The sequence below is a fragment of the Xenopus laevis genome, chromosome 6L (genome assembly GCF_017654675.1).
Source record: "Xenopus laevis strain J_2021 chromosome 6L, Xenopus_laevis_v10.1, whole genome shotgun sequence".
Lineage (NCBI taxonomy): Eukaryota > Metazoa > Chordata > Amphibia > Anura > Pipidae > Xenopus > Xenopus laevis.
The window spans coordinates 6,722,588-6,740,090 of record NC_054381.1 but is presented as its reverse complement, the minus strand read 5'-3'; the positions used below and the strand labels follow the sequence as shown (position 1 = coordinate 6,740,090).

At 40.3% G+C, this 17,503-nt stretch overlaps 1 long non-coding RNA gene across 1 annotated transcript; it reads left to right on the top strand.

Annotated features, from left to right (window-relative positions):
* Window positions 1-11,809: 11,809 nt before the first annotated feature.
* On the top strand, window positions 11,810-17,162 carry LOC108718683. Its single transcript, XR_001936048.2, has 3 exons — window positions 11,810-12,204; window positions 14,966-15,036; window positions 16,767-17,162. It is a non-coding gene; the product is annotated as an uncharacterized LOC108718683 (long non-coding RNA).
* Window positions 17,163-17,503: the final 341 nt, after the last annotated feature.

Below are 17,503 nucleotides of genomic sequence, written 5' to 3'. Positions count from 1 at the left end.
TCAATTCTAGAGATTCTTTGTTTATACAATGTAACCATTTCGTTTGAGCGATTGCGCCCATATTTTAGTCTCTTGCAATAACCTGGGTAACCCCTTTCTAGGAATTTTTGCACATGTTGGTCAAATGTTCCTCCCTTTAAGTGGAAGATAACTGTCATTTCTGACCACCCTCAGCATCTGTGACTTCGGTAAAGAGTTTAGCAGATGTCTAGGGTGGTTGCTCTGACAAACAAGTGTGTTTCTGTCTGTGGGCTTTACGTGTATCCTTGTCTGTAGCATTCCTATATATATATATACTATTAAATGCATACCTCCCAACTGTCCCTTTTTCAGAGGGACAGTCCCTCTTTTGACAGCTCAACCCGCAGTCCCTCATTTGTACTGGAAAGTCCCTCTTTTCTCTGCACTGAACAGCCAGAAAAAGAAACAAAGTTTCTCACTTAATTGGCTTTTAGCAGAGAGCCCAGAACAGCTAACAGGTGCAAATAAGATACTTTGTAACAATGTTGAGACACAAAAAAACAGTTTAGATAAGGAGAAATATTTTCAAACTTTCATAACCTGCCAAATTTTGTAAAACAAACATGGTAATTAGGGGGTGTGGCCACAGAAAGGGGTGTGGTCAAAAAATTGCTGCGCTACGTGCGGAAAAAAAATTTTTGTCCCTCTTTTTACTTCCAAAATGTTGGGAGGTATGTAAATGTATGTATCCAGATTATTCCATTATCTATGCTATTAGATATGTTTAGGGAACCCAGGCAAGTGAAATCATTAAATATATGGGTGGTGAAGGTATGGGAAGTCAACAGCCTCCACAATTCCACATCTTCACTGCTCTCACTGTAGGCAAATCCATAATGGAGACGGAGCTTGGAGTCCTTGTAGATGATAAACTTGTCTGTAGCAAGTAATGCCAGTCAGCAGCATCAAGGGCAAATAAGTAGTGATGGGCGAATTTATTCGCCAGGCGGGAATTCGCGGCGAATTTGCGCGTTTCGCCGCCAGCGAATAAATTCGCAAAACGCCCGCGAAAATTCGTGCCAAAAATTCGCCGGCGTCAAAAACAGGCGCCGGCGTCGAAAAACGGACGCCGGCGTCAAAAACGGACGCCAGCGTAAAAAACAAGACGCCGGCGCCGTTTCGCGCATTTTTCGCCGTTTCGCGAATTTCGCCCGAAATTCACGAATTTTTCAGCGAAGCGAAACGGCGCAAATTCGCCCATCACTACAAATAAGGTCTTGCGCTACATAGTTACATAGTTAAATTGGGTTGAAAAAAGACAAAGTCCATCAAGTTCAACCCCTCCAAATGAAAACCCAGCCCCATACACACACCCCTCCCTACTGTCACATAAATTCTATATCCCCATACCTATACTAACTATAGAGTTTAGTATCACAATAGCCTTTGTATTATGTCTGTCCAAAAGTAAGAGGTTATTTTCCCTCCTGGCAAATAAGCAGTGTGAGATATGTGAAATACATACTGTCACTGAGGTTTGACTTTCCATGGAGCTGTAAAAGCAGCACAGGCATTACTGTCGGTCATGTTGCATTTGCTTTTGTTCATAGACAACTATTAGTGAAGGTAGAGACTCCCTGAACCAACACCAGTTCACTTCCTACAACACAGGATGGATATTAAACATGGAACAGGCGCTTTTTACCTCCCACTTCCATTACCGTCTGAATCAGGGAGGAGACAAGAAAACAGTGGCTCCCCAAAAAATTGGGACCCAACGGTCATCAACTGATTCTAAGATTTCATATTCCCTGCAGTTCCAATTCATAAAAAAAGCTGATCACAGAATGCTATTTACATTTAAATCAAGTTAAGTATATCTTGATATAGGGACCTATAGGGTCAATGCTCCCCTATGGCTTTAAATGCCTACACTTCCTTGTTCTCTAGTTGCCGGGCAAAAGTATCTACTTTTGCTTATTATAATGTGTAGAGTGTGTGATTGGCCTGCAAGCTGATGACAAGTTCCTGTCACACTTCAGTATAATTTTGGGCAGAGGGTGGGGCTTTCCCGGCTACTCCAGGAGGGGTGGATGCACTGGGAGCCAGGAACCAAGTTAGACCTAACAATGGGCAACTAATTTATAACTAAAGTCCCTTTAAATACATTTGAATTTCACGCTAAAACGCAATGACACCATCACGCCGGTGCGTAAAACCAGGAAGTGCGTGCAAAGCCATAGGTGAACCGGAAACAAGGACAGAAGGAAGCATGGGGTGGGCGTCCCCGCCGGCCACTAGACCACCAGAATAAGCGAGCCTTACAGAGTTATTGTGGGGGGTTATTAGCACAAAACATAATGGTCAATACTATAACTATTCATGTAAATGGTAACTGAGACTGTGAAGGGGAGATGCAGTCGTTATGATTGTGACCAGGTGACACTTTCACACCTCTGTGAGTTTCAGTCAACGCCAACAGTGGAACCATTGTGATTGGATATTGGAGTCAGTTTCTTAAGGTGTTAATGGCCTTGTATCCTTAAATGCCTACCAAATAAATATGTCATTCCTTCTTACTGGAGGGCTGTCTTCATTTTGGATGTACAGCTACTGCATTAATTAATCTCTCCACCCACTTGAAGTTTTTCCAGAATGTCAGAACCCTGTGAATGAAGAATAGTTATTGGATAGGTTGACTCTGTTATTATACACCCTAGGGCTGTAAGTCAGAGAGGGTTTTCAATAGGGTAATAGATCCCCAGGCCTAGTGCTCCATGGAAAAGGAGTCCAGACATCTCCTGGATGGCGACCCCTGTAGTATTTTATCTGTGAGAGAGATTTGAGCGACATTCTAGTTAAGGAATGGTGTAAATGTTTGTGCATGCCCACAGATCATATTTGGAATATATAAATGTTTATATGCACAGTGTAAACTTCTGGGGTGATATAAAAGGGGCTCCTCTTCTTTGCAGAAAGCTATATATGCAGCAAACATGGGGACCACCCTGAGACCCCTCCTGTTGCTCTCTCTTTGCCTATCAGTCTCAGGATATTGCCTTCTACATCATATTAAAAGTTAATTTAAATGTGAATGACCTCTTTAAGCTTTAGTTCTCCTTTAAATAAATGTATTGCACTATATGAGCTTCTTCTCCTTTACAGTTAACTCCGTAACATCCTCCCACCATTCAGTTAGTCTGGTGAGTAGATAAGACTCACAGTGTGACTGGTGCAAGGGATCCCTATAGATTTACACTGAGCACTAAAAGTGCTGCTTTTTACATTTTATATTGAACCGTTTTGACTAGTGATTGGCAAATTTGTCCTGCGAAATTCGCGAAACGGAGAAAAATTCACAAAACGCAATGTAGTCAATGGGCGTCAAAATAATTTTGACCCGTTTTGTCCAAATGCATTGAAGTCAATGGGCGTCCGAATAATTTCTATGCGTAAAAATTTTTTTAACGCATCAAATTTTCTCTGCAGATTCTGAATTTATTCGCCGGCAGCGAAACACGGAAATCACTACATATGACACTTGGCTTATGTTTAAATATAACTCTATGGGGTAAATTTATGAAAGAGTGAAGTTCCGACACTAGAGTGAAATTCCGCAGCTCTCCATTCATTTCTATGGGATTTTGAAAGGCGTATTTATCAATGGGTGAAAGTGAAAGTTCACCCTTTGATAAATACACCTATAAAAATCCCATAGAAATGAATGGAGAGTGGCGGAATTTCACTCTAGTGGCGGAACTTCACTATTCACTTCACTCTTTGATTAATATACCCCTATATTTGGTGATATGTGAGTACTTTTAGGGGCCGATTCACTAAGGGTCGAATATCGAGGGTTAATTAACCCTTGATATTCGACTAGGAATTAAAATCCTTCGACTTCGAATATCAAAGTCGAAGGATTTAGCTCAGATAGTTTGATCGAAGGATAATTCCTTCGATCGAACGATAAAACCCTTCGAATCTAACGATTCGAAGGATTTTAATCCAACGATCGAAGGAATATCCTTCGATCAAAAAAAGTTAGCCAAGCCTATGGGGACCTTCCCCATAGGCTAACGTTGACTTCGGTAGGTTTTAGATGGCGAACTAGGGGGTCGAAGTTTTTTTTAAAGAGACAGTACTTCGACTATCGAAATGGTCGAATAGTCGAACGATTTTTACTTCGAATCCTTCGATTCGAAGTCGTAGTCGAAGGTCGAAGTAGCCCATTCGATGGTCGAAGTAGCCCAAAAAAAACTTCGAAATTCTAAGTTTTTTACCTTCGAATCCTTCACTCGAAGTTAGTGAATCGGCCCCTTAGTGTCTGCCTTATCTTGAGCCCATACAGAGGGGGATGTTCTTTGGAGGGAGCTTCAAGCAAACGTATCATTATATCTCTTGAAAAGGACCAAGTAAAAGCTCTGAACTTATTTATTTTGGTATTTCTATGGCACGATATCTGCCTGGGTAACATTTAACTCTTCTTCATTACAGTGTGGCTATGGGATTAAAGCCGACCAACTGCCAGTGGGACCTGCCATCCAGGAATAACTATAAAGCAGGATCTGGTGTCAGTTCAGAGTCTGTTACAGCAGATTATATTATTTGTGGAACAGGCTGAATATCAGGGATCCCTGGGAATGTGAAGTAAATTATTACTCTGACCAATCAAACACTGTCATATCAGATCATATCATTTGCCTTTCTTATAAGGAATACTTGTTGCACTGGAAAGTTAGCAATATAATCACAATAAATCAAATCTTTATCTGATACAAACCTGGGTGCAGTGTATTGTTGGCTTTGCCTCACACATTCATCAATGTCTCTCTGTTCTTTTTCTCTTCTTTATATTTGCTCTTTGTGTTCCAGGACTGAAGTTTCTATTATGTAATTGCAGTGACTTGACACTAGAGGGAGCTCAGAACTCTGTATATTATTAACATTAACATTTATTTATATAGCACCAACACATTTCGCAGCACTGTGCCAACATATTTTGCAGCATAACTGTATAACCATTCACATTCTATTGGGAAAATATGTCTAGCAGTTTGCTGACTGCCAATGGGGCAGGATTTGGTGCACAAGAACAGAGAGAATTGTTATGTATCAGGATTAGCAGGTGCAATTATTAATTAATAGTAATTATGGCAAATGAGAAGAGATGTGCCCTGTGTCTAGCATGTAAAATTGTGGGTTACTATATATATATATATATATATATATATATATATGTGTGTGTGTGTGTGTAAGTCTGTGTATATGTGAGTTGTTATGTTTTGGTTAGCAGAGTCATGCAGCCATTACACAACAGTAATCTTTCACTTTCACTTTTAAGCTACCAGGAAGTATGCACCGTATAAGTATGAGCACAGTGACATCTACAGGCCATTTGTATAAAAACCACATGAGTGTGTCAGCAGCCCCAGTGGTTACTGGTTATTTAATTCAGATTAACATACATATGTTATATTACTTATCTGGTACATGTATGTGATTGTTATGCTGCCCCCTAGTGACCAAAGCAGTTAATACATTTTTATGTGTCATAAAACTTCCTCCTTTTCCAGCTCCAGCTCTCTGTGTATAAGAAGTCTGGAAGAAAAGATTATTTTTGACCACCAACACTTGCTTAGCCGCCCTAAATAAAGAATATTTGTGGATTGCAAGTGTCTTTAGGAGTTCAGGTGTCAGGCAGAGATTGCTCCATTCAGGCCTGGCCGAGGGGTCTCGGGGGAAGATCAGTCACTATAACACACCTCCCAACATTTTGGAAACAGAAAGAGGGACCAAAAGATTTGCTGCACAGAGCATGGCAACATTTATTTGACTACACCCATTTTACGGTCACTCCCCCAATTACAATGTCCATTTTACAAAATGTGTCAGGTTATGAAAGTTTGAACACATTTCTGTGGTTTTTATGTGTTATTACAGTTTTGCTAATGAAGGTGAATTGCCCTTTAAGCTGTGAGTCTTAGTTCTTCCAAGAGACCTGCTTATCTTAAACTGTTATAAAATAATCTAAGTATCTATTCTGGGCTCTCTGCCAGAAGCCAATTAAGTTAGAAATTTTGTATCTTTTTCTGGCTGTTCAGTGCAGGAGATCAAAAAGAAAGTTGGGACATTTCAGTACATATGCGGGACTGCGGGTTGAGCTGTCAAAAGCGGGACTGTCCTGCTCAAAACAGGACAGTTGGGAGATATGACTATAAGAGCAAATATTTACCCTGCTTGAGGCTTCAGTATATACAGGGTACACCTGATCAGCCAAACCTGGGAATCCTTTCCTATAATCTCAATGGGAGAGACAGACTGGAAATAATGGCCCACCAAGTAGTCACTAAGATATTCAGCCCAGGGCATCCAAGTAGGAAATAAACAATACAGAGGGTACAAAACACTAGAAATAACTTTATATCAACTTTTCCACCTAAATAAACCTGCCTGAAACTTCTAGACAGAAACTCTGATGGCTCCTCAGCACAACCAATGAAAGAGGAAGGACAGCAGGAGGCAGAACAGATGGGCGGGGCTAGTCAGATTTGTGCAGAAATTTTCAATAAATCAGCCTGAAACACAACTTTTTGAAGCACATTTCTTCTATATTAAAATCAGTGTAATGCTCTAAATATACATAACACATAGATGATACTCAGAGTTCCCTGTATAACTTAGCCTGCAGCCTTGTGCCTTTATATGGTCACAGAACAACCCCTCAGTGACTTCTAATATCCTTATCATTTACAGTAGGGGGCACATTATCCCTTATAATACATGAGTGATACTCAGAGTTCCCTGTATAACTCAGCCTGCAGCCTTGTGCCTTTATATGGTCACAGAACAACCCCTCAGTGACTTCTAATATCCTTATCATTTACAGTAGGGGGTACATTATCCCTTATAATACATGAGTGATACTCAGAGTTCCCTGTATAACTCAGCCTGCAGCCTTGTGCCTTTATATGGTCACAGAACAACCCCTCAGTGACTTCTAATATCCTTATCATTTACAGTAGGGGGTACATTATCCCTTATAATACATGAGTGATACTCAGATATCTATAGAAATAAGTCAAACCAACTGGACTTGCTGTGTTTTTCTTGAAGACGTTTCACCAGTCATCCAGCTGGCTTTCTCAACTCAGAATAATTTGTAGATAGGATCTTGCTTCGCTATATATATCCTCTGGAATATTGCTCCAATCAGCATAATCTGTTTATCACAATCCACAATGATGTCATTACGTTTTGATTGTATTAGCAAGATTGGAGCTTTGATGTGTTATTAAACCTTCCAGGAAGAGGTGCCAAAACAGCATTGTATGTGTGTGACCTGGTTTTTCAGTTTTTACATATGTAGGGGACATGAGGAATCCTTCCCCTGTTTGTCTGCCAGTTGCATGCTGATTAGCGATCCGATTGGCTGGGAACCACAGTGCATCATTGGGAGAAAGGGTGTGCCTGACTTTGGAGCCAAATGCATGGGGTCTCCCAGAGAGAGAGCTGAGAGAGCCAGCAGAGTAGCTGCAAGACTGTAATACAGAGATGAAGCTGTTGAATCTGGGGAGATTGAGCCCAGCCTGTTCCCTGCCAAGCGGCCAGAAACTCAGAAGGAGAAAGGTGCCACTAGTGAGATTGATTCTGCTGCAGAGCTGCATGTGATCTCCAGTGTGAATTCCTCTGAGAGCACCTCGGTGAGTGAGCCACCCAAAGAAAGATCTTGGCATGGATACAAGTGTGGGGCCCCACAGTGAAGACAGGCGTGGTATATGAGTGATTTATTTATTTATTATGTTTAACTGCAGTCACTTTCCTATACTCTACTGAGCATGAGGAGGAATACTGATTAATTATGTACAGAAACCAGGAGAACTGGTTTATTTTTATCTTCAGGAAGTTTCTAGAGCACAATCATGCTAAATATTTAATAGAAACTTAATAATTTAATATACAGTTTGATGATTATCCCCCTGTGACTCCAGTTCATGAGCTGCACCTCCCAGAATATCTCAGAAAGGGCTGTTGCCAGAGCTGACGGAAGTTACTATCTTCATTATACAAAGCAGGTGACAATGTTGGTGGGCTTTCTCAGCTGTAAGGGGAATATTGTAAACAGTTGCTTGTATAATATATCTCAACCGGAGCAGGCACCTGGTTGTAGAGTAAGATCTAGGATAAGTCAGACCTAGTAAGTGGTAGGATATACTCACACATCAGGTCACAGATCCCTCTAGGAGTAATAGATGGGAGTAGGGCTAGATAGCTAAGCAGCGTAAAGCTCCACCAATGAGATTTGGATGGATTGGGGTCCTGGGTGCAGTAAACTGTATATGTTTAGGGAGTAGATCAGAAGTATACAGACTAGATCAGTGATCCCCAACCAGTTGCATGCAAGTAACATTACCAACCCCTTGGATGTTGTTCCCAGTGACCTCAAAACAGGTGCTTATTTTTGAATTCCAGGCTTGGATGTTTTGGTTGCATAAAAACCAGATGTACTGTCAAACAGAGCTCCTGTAGGCTGCCAGTCCATATAGGGGCTACCAATAGCCAATCACGGCACCTATTTGGCATCTCCAGGAACATTTTGCATGCTTGTGTTGCTCCCCACTTTCTTTTACATTTGAATGTGGCTCACAAGTAAAAAAGATTGGTGACTGCTGCTTTGGAATGTGCAGGTTCTATCGGTGGGCCACCAGCAATGAAAAAGAACTTTCATTCCAAACCTATAACTCCTAATTTTGCTAACGAAATGTTTGGACATTTTAGGCCTTTCCACAACAATCTGCCCTTGTTGTGCCCAGCTATTCCCAAACAAACCAAAAACATATTTCACCTAAAACCCCTGCCCACTTTCTGGTAAGTCTGTCCTTCGCCATTTTTGAATGGAGGAGCCTGTTGCAAAGTATTCAAGCCCAAACTTCTGCCATGAACTATAAAATATATGGGACCTGTTACCCAGAATGTTCTGGACCTGGGATTTTACAGATAAAGAATCTTTCTGTAATTGGGATTTTCATACCTTAAGTCTACTAGAAAATCATGAACATTAAACATTAAACACTGGTTGGCTGGTTTTGCTTCCAATAAGGATTAATTATATCTTAGTTGGGATCAAGTACAAGCGACTGTTTTATTATTACACAGAAAAAGGGAATCATTTTTAAAAATTTGGATTCTTTGAATATATGGAGTCTATGGGAGACGGCCATTCCATAATTCAGAGGTTTCTGGTTAAAGGGTTTTCCAGATAACAATCCTATACCTGTACTGAAAAAATGAATAGCTCGTTCAAGAACCTACTAGGAATAACTCTCTTTTGGACCTTGTAATAACTAACAATACTGAACTCATCTCTAACATTTGTGTGGGTGAGGGGCATTTAGGGAATAGTGATCATAACATGGTCTCCTTTGAGATTCTGTTGCAGAAGCAATTCTATAAGGGAGTAACTAAAACACTAAATTTCAGACGTGCAAACTTTGACAGTATAAGGGCATCTCTGCAACATATTAAGTGGGAAATGCTTTTCACAGGGTTAAACACAGAACAAAAATGGGAAGTCTTTAAAATGCTGCTTAATAAATATACTTGTCAGTATATTCCACTTGTAAGCAAGGAACGTCGTTGCAAAGCAAAACCTTTTTGGTTCAATAGAAGCGTTGGTGTTGAGGTGGGTAAGAAAAGACGTGCTTTTAAGGCTTTCAAGTTAGCTGGTACAGCCGAAACATTTATAAGGTACAAGGAGGCCAATAAATCATGCAAAGAAGCTATAAGGCAAGCTAAAATTGCTATAGAAAAGGATATTGCAGCAAGCAGTAAAAATAATCCAAAATTATTTTTTAAATATGTCAATAGTAAAAAAATGAAGCAGGAAGGGGTGGGACCCTTACTATCAGAGGGGGGTCAGCTGGTTGATGAAAACAAAATAAAAGCACAGATTCTGAACTCGTATTTTTCATCTGTCTACACAAATGAAGAACCAGTAAGTGAAGGTTTCCTTCTTAACACTCCCAATTCTAGTAATACAACTAATGATGCATGGTTCACACATGAAGAAATTCAAAAGAGACTTGAACATGTTAAGATTAACAAAGGTCCAGGGCCAGATGGTATTCATCCCAGGGTAATTAGCGAGCTTAGCTCTGTGATTGCCAAACCTCTTTACTTAATTTTTCAGGATTCATTGAGATCTGGCATTGTGCCGAGAGACTGGCGAATTGCTAATGTGGTGCCTCTATTCAAAAAAGGTTACCGTTCTCAGCCTCAAAACTATAGGCCAGTTAGTCTGACGTCAGTATTAGGAAAGCTTTTCGAAGGGTTAATAAAGGATAAGATACTGGACTTCATAGCAAATCATAATACTATGAGTTTGTGCCAGCATGGTTTTATGCGTAATAGATCTTGCCAGACTAACTTAATTTCTTTTTACGAGAATGTAAGTAGAGACCTAGATTATGGGATGGCAGTGGATGTGATTTACTTAGACTTTGCTAAAGCATTTGATACAGTGCCACACAAAAGGTTACTGGTTAAATGAAGGAATGTTGGCCTGGAACATAGTATTTGTACCTGGATAGAGAACTGGCTAAAAGATAGACTACAAAGAGTGGTGGGAAATGGAACATTTTCTAATTGGACCAGTGTTGTTAGTGGAGTACCGCAGGGCTCTGTACTTGGTCCTTTGCTTTTCAACTTGTTTATTAATGACCTGGAGGTGGCCATTGAAAGTACTGTTTCTATTTGTGCAGATGATACTAAATTGTGCAGAACTATAGGTTCCATGCAGGATGCTGACACTTTGCAAAGTGATTTGTCTAAACTGGAAAACTGGGCAGCAAACTGGAAAATGAGGTTTAATGTTGATAAATGCAGGTTATGCACTTTGGCAAAAATAATATAAATGCAAGTTATACACTAAATGGCAATGTGTTGGGAGTTTCCTTAAATGAAAAGGATCTTGGGGTCTTTGTAGATAACACGTTGTCTAATTCTGGGCAGTGTCATTCTGTGGCTACTAAAGCAAATAAAGTTCTGTCTTGTATAAAAAAGGGCATTAACTCAAGGGATGAAAACATAATTGTGTCTCTTTATAGGTCCCTGGTGAGGCCTCATCTGGAGTATGGGGGCAGTTTTGGACTCCAGTCCTTAAGAGGGATATAAATGAGCTGGAGAGAGTGCAGAGACTAAGTGCAACTAAACTGGTTAGAGGGAGGGAAGAGTTAAATTATGAGGGGAGACTGACAAGGTTGGGGTTGTTTTCTCTGGAAAAAAGGCGCTTGTGAGGGGACATGATTAGACTTTACAAGTACATTAGAGGACATTATAGACAAATAGCAGGGGACCTTTTTACCCATAAAGTGGATCACGTACCAGAGGCCTCCCCTTCAGACTAGAAGAAAAGAACTTTCACTTGAAGCAACGTAGAGGGTTCTTCACAGTCAGGACAGTGAGGTTGTGGAATGCACTGCCGGGTGATGTTGTGATGCTGATTCAGTTAATGACTATAAGAGGGACTTGGATGATTTCTTGGACAGACATAATATTAAAGGCTATTGTGATACTAAACTCTATAGTTAGTATAGATATGGGTATATAGAATTTTAATTAAAAGTAGGGAGGGGTGTGTGTATGGGGCTGGGTTTTCATTTGGAGGGGTTGAACTTGATGGACTTTGTCTTTTTTCAACCCAATTTAACTATGTAACTATGTAACAATCGCTGAGTAGGAAAGAGTGAACTTCTTGAAGATGGATTTGACCTTAAATAAGTTTAATTTAGGTAACTGAGAATTTACATAGATGGGCTGCAAGGTGTTAAAGTGCCTGGAGCATTTAAATGCTTTTCTATATAAAGTACAATGGACAGACTGAAGCTGAAAATGACATCTGAACATTATGAAATATTACGCACGCTAATAACTTATAATTATTCTAATTATAGTTCATCTATAATTATTATTGTAACTTAAAATAGAATCAGCGTAGAAAGTCCCCATACATGACACAGGAGGGAGGGGAGAGGACAGAGCTGTATATAAGGGGCTGGAGCTTTGGGGAGACACCAGACTGATCCAGGACCAGAGCAGCACCAGTGGCTCCAACTGCCAGAACTGACCATGAAATACCTGGGAATCCTGATGCTTCTTGTACTCTCTGCAACTGTCATCTCTGTCCAGTCGGCTGCGGTTTTCCCACCTTATCAATGTGACAACTGCATGGACTGTTGTGACAAGGTAATTCTGGTTCATTATTTTCACTTGGGCCGGGAGTTGGCACATTAATAGGTGCATTTTCACTTTATTTAAAGGGATACTGTCATGGAAAAACTTTTTAAAAAAAAAAAACAAGCACATCAGTTAATAGTGCTGCTCCAGCAGAATTCTGCACTGAAATTTGTTTCTCAAAAGAGCAAACTGATTTTTTTATATTTAGACTTATTGTCAGTTTCCCAGCTGCCTCCAGTCATGTGACTTGTGCTCTGATAAACTTCAGTCACTCTTTACTGCTGTACTGCAAGTTGAAGTGATATCACCCCCCTCCCTTCCCCCCCCCAGCAGCCTAACAACAGAACAATGGGAAGGTAACCAGAAAGCAGCTCCCTAACACAAGATAACAGCTGCCTGGTAGATCTAAGAACAACACTCAATAGTAAAATCCAGGTCCCACTGAGACACATTCAGTTACATTGAGTAGGAGAAATAACAGCCTGCCAGAAAGCAGTTCCATCCTAAAGTGCTGGCTCTTTCTGAATCACATGACCAGGCAAAATGACCTGAGATGCACCTACACACCAATATTACAACTAAATACACTTGTTGGTTCAGGAATGACATTTTATATTGTACAGTGAATTATTTGCAGTGTAAACAGTGTAATCGAGAAATAAAAACGACATCATCAAAAATCCCTTAAATGTTTACATTTTGGCTGATGGTTTATACAACAGCGCATTGTGCCAAAATTGTAAAAGAATTCAGTGCTGTATCAAGATCAAGTAATTACTCTGTGCAGAATGACATTCATCAAAATAACTATATTGCTTATTGTTATTATTAATATTATTATTATTATTATTAATAATAATGTATAGAAATAATGATCCATTGTTAAAGGGGTTGTTCACCTTTAAATGAAGTACCAGTATGATTTAGAGAGTAATATTCTGAGACAATTTGCAATTGGTTTTCATTTTTTATTTTTTGAGTTATTTAGCTTTTTATTCAGCAGCTTTCCAGTTTGCGATTTCATCAGTCTGGTTGCTAGGGTTTAAATTCCCCTAGCAAACATGCATTGATTTGAAAAAGTGACCGGAATATGAAGAGGAGAGGCCTGAATAGAAAGATGAGTAATAAAAAGTAACAATAACAATACATTTGTAGCCTTACAGAGCATTTGTGTTTTAGATGGGGTCAGTGACCCCCATTTGAAAGCTGAAAAGAGTCAGAGGAAGAAGGCAAATAAGTCAGAAACTATGAAAGACCAATTGAAAAGTTATTTTGAATTAGCCATTATATAACATACTAAACATTAATATAAAGGTGAACTTTAACTGAGCCGTCCAAGTCAGAATGATAGGTTGGTGCAGAAGCCGAGATGTCAGCAATAAACTGAAATAGACTGAAATAGAAATATTCAGAGCAGCGGAGCAGGAAAGAGAACTGCAAATTGTGCATTTTGGGGGTTTACTATAAACTGGTGAGATGTGACAGAGACACGGGCCAGTCCATGAGCAGCTTCATTCTCCTTGACCCTGTGTCCATGGGAAAATGAACAATGTGTGGGCCCATTTACTAACAATTGAATTTCCATTTTTTTTTTCCATGACTCTCTAAAAATGTGTGGTTCTCCTAATTAGTGATGGGCGAATTTATTCGCCAGGCGCGAATTCGCTGCGAATTTGCGCGATTCGCGCCGAGCGAATAAATTTGCGAAACGCCCGCGAAAATTCGCGGTAAAAAATTGCCGACGTCAAAAAAAATTTTTGCCGAAAAACGGACGCCGGCGTCAAAAACGGGCGCCGGCGCAAAAAAACGTTTCGCAAATTTTTCGCCGTTTCGCGAATTTCGCACGAAATTCGCGAATTTTTTGGCGAAGCGAAACGGCGCAAATTCGCCCATCACTACTCCTAATTCAAGATTTATATTTATTATTAATTGTAAAAACCGCAATAACCACTAATATAGAGCTGGGCTGATCCCATTGGACCGTTTTAAATCTATTTGGACTTTTAAAAGTTTTCAGATTTAACTTTTTTTGCTAGGAATTGTCCTGCAAAACTTGACATTTTACTTTTTTTATTTTCCATTTGTACTTTTTTTATTCGGATATTTTAATAAAGTCCAGGACATTCATAGTTTTAGAGTTTGTGAGTTTAGTTGGGGTTTCCAAAATTACCTTTGATAAATAGGCCTGCTCTAGTTAATAATTACCCTAAGATTTATAATAAATCTATTCATTATTATTGCAAACACAGGTAGGGTTTCCAACTTTCCCCAGTGAAGGCTCCGGGCAGGGGGCGGGACAATGACATCACTGGGATGGCAGTTATGTTTTGGGCGGGACAGTGACATTGCATGGGAGGACCATAGGCGGAGCTATGACATGATGGTTGGCGATTGGCCAACACCGCATCAATCTTAAACTCTTAAAGAATCCTTCCCGGTTTTCCAAGTTAGGAAAACCGGGAAGGCAGTTTTGACCGGGACAGCCCTCCTGAAAACGGGGGTGTCCGGGTCAAATCCGGACAGGTGGCAACTCAAAACACAGGTGTATATAATTAGCTGGTGTTTTGGGGAGACACCAGACTGATCCAGGACCAGAGCAGCACCAGTTGCTCCAACTGCCCAGAACTGACCATGAAATACCTGGGAATCCTGATGCTTCTTGTAGTCTCTGCAACTGTCATCTCTGTCCAGTCTGGTAATGTGTTTATGCTGAGGATATGAACAGGGAGTTGCAACATTAATAAATTCTCACTTTATTCTCACTTTACAGTTTGTCTCTGACACGGTATTCAACAATCAGTTCTGCACACATTGTAGATCCCACTGCTGCGGCAGAATAAAGTAAGTACTCTGTGCCGAACATTCACTTAATTAATTACAGGTAATCCACAACACTGAGAAAAAACTTGCAAATCAGTAAAAAATTGGCAAAACGGCGTCAACATTTTTTAAAGTGCTCAACAAATTTTCGCGCTCCAACTGCATTACAGTCAATGGGCATTTTTTTCTTATGGCAGCTTTTTTGTCCAAATGCATTAAAGCCAATGGGAGTTTTTTGTTATGGCGATTTTTTTGTCTCTACAACTTTTTTTTGTCCAAATGCTTTAAAGCCAATGGCCATTTTTTTTCTTATGGCGACTTTTTTTGTCTAAATGCATCAATGGACAGTTTTATTTCTTATGGGCGTTTTTTCTGTTTGTCTCGTGACTTTTTTGTCGTGGCATATTTCGTAAAAAATTTTGCAGAGCGACACAAATCCATGGCTGGTGAAAACATTTGTTTAACGCTACTTACAGAATCTTAACCTAATGGGGTCCTGGAATACACCTGAGGATAGTCCCATTAGGAAACAAATCAATCACACACTTTATTATATAAAAATATAAACTTTATACAAAGTGCAATTTTAAAGGGGAAGTAAACATTATACACATAAATGCATTCAAAGCATGACCCACTACCCTAGGAACCTGTAGTAGTCCAGTCCTGGTAATTCCCTGCCAGGAAAAGTCCCGCAACTTCATTTTGGCAGCCCAAGAGTCTCTATCCCTTGTCCCCAAAAGAGTACCAGTCCTAGGTAGCGCTACCTGCCCAAATACCTTTCCCGATGGAAAGTATTTGCTCCCACGTGGCAGGCTCACAAACAGCCTGTTTCTCCAAACAGAAGATCACTGGATCCTCATCCTTTCCTACCCCTTCCCTCAGGTAACACTCACCCCGAAGGAGTCACACAGGCGGGTAGTCTCACACAGAGCTGACAGGCATCCACAGCGATGATCTCTTTATAGGCTCCAGACTCTTCCAGTCGAGCACATAACAAGGCTTGAATGCTTCGGGTATTTGCTCCCAACACTGTCTATAGCGTGAGCTCTCCCAACATCCATTGCTGAACTGCAGCTCTCAACACTCTCCATAGTGTGAATATGAAAATCTCCACAGTGAAACAAGGTTCAGCAGCAAACTATAAAACTGTAATCTGTACTCTGTAATCCTGTAATGGCTGACTGAGCACATGGCAATCTCCTTTTATATTATTGCACAGCAACACCTTGTGGCTTCCTTTGGGATCAGCCATTCTGCACCAATCACAAGGGCTCTGCCCCTTAGGAAACCCTGTATATACCATGAGGTCTTAGACCAGGGATCCCCAACCTTTTGAACCCGTGAGCAACATTCAGAAGTAAAAGGAGTTGGGGAGCAACGCTTGCATAAAAATGTTCTTGGGGTGCCAAATAAGTGCTGTGATTGGCCATTTGGTAGCCCCTATGTGGATTGTCAACATACATTATTTGGCAGTACACCTGGTTTTTATGCAGCCAAAACTTGCCTCCGAGCCTGGAATTCGAAAATAAGATCCTGCTTTGAGGCCACTGGGAGCAACATCCAAGGGTTTGGAGAGCAACATGTTCCTCACGAGCTACTGGTTGGGGATCACTGTCTTAGACTAAAGGGGAAATTAACCCTTAAGGTCTCTACACACTGTAAACACTTGTACAACTGTCTTCTACTAACAATAATGTGCTACACTGCTGTGTTATCCCCTGTGTAACATTCTCTTCCCTTTATTTCAGTAATATCCAAAGATAAAAAGAGGCGACCAACTCATAATGGCATCAAGCTTCCAGCAATAACCCAGGACATCTGACTGTATTATACCAACATTAGAACAGAAGGATTACGTTTGGAATCCAGGATAATAGGGGTCATCAATAGCACGTTATTGTGTCCTGACTTGAGCATCATCCAGAAGTGCAAGTTGAGGAGTAACAGGAGAGTCATTCAACCAACAGTGCTCTACACGCTACACCTTTTCCTTGTTTGCAGAGTGCAGCAAGAACTTGACCACAAATGCTTCTTGAATGAACACCAAACAGATTTATTTTTGTTATTTAACACTTTCATGGGATCATGGTAAATGACACCTAATCCCAATCAATCACAACAAATTAAACCTTTATTTGATTTAAGCCATTGTGTATATGTTACTTGTTTTACACTCCCTGGGCTCCCTCTGTCAGGAGATACGGTTCATATTTATTATTGTCCCTGTTCTACCTCATTGCATGGGATATGTATGGGACTGTAGCAGGCCGAATGGTATGACCATGATGTTACATATACTTGTATCTTATTTAGAGCTGGAAAATTTACATTGGGGAGTGAAGTAATGACCAAAGGTGGGATGGTAGGAGGGGGACATGAAGTCAAACTCAGTTCAAGCTAAACAGCATTGTGTTTAATAAGTGGAGTAGAAGACACAAGAATAACATTAGTGCTCCTCTATGGCTTCATCTGGTCTCAATATTGT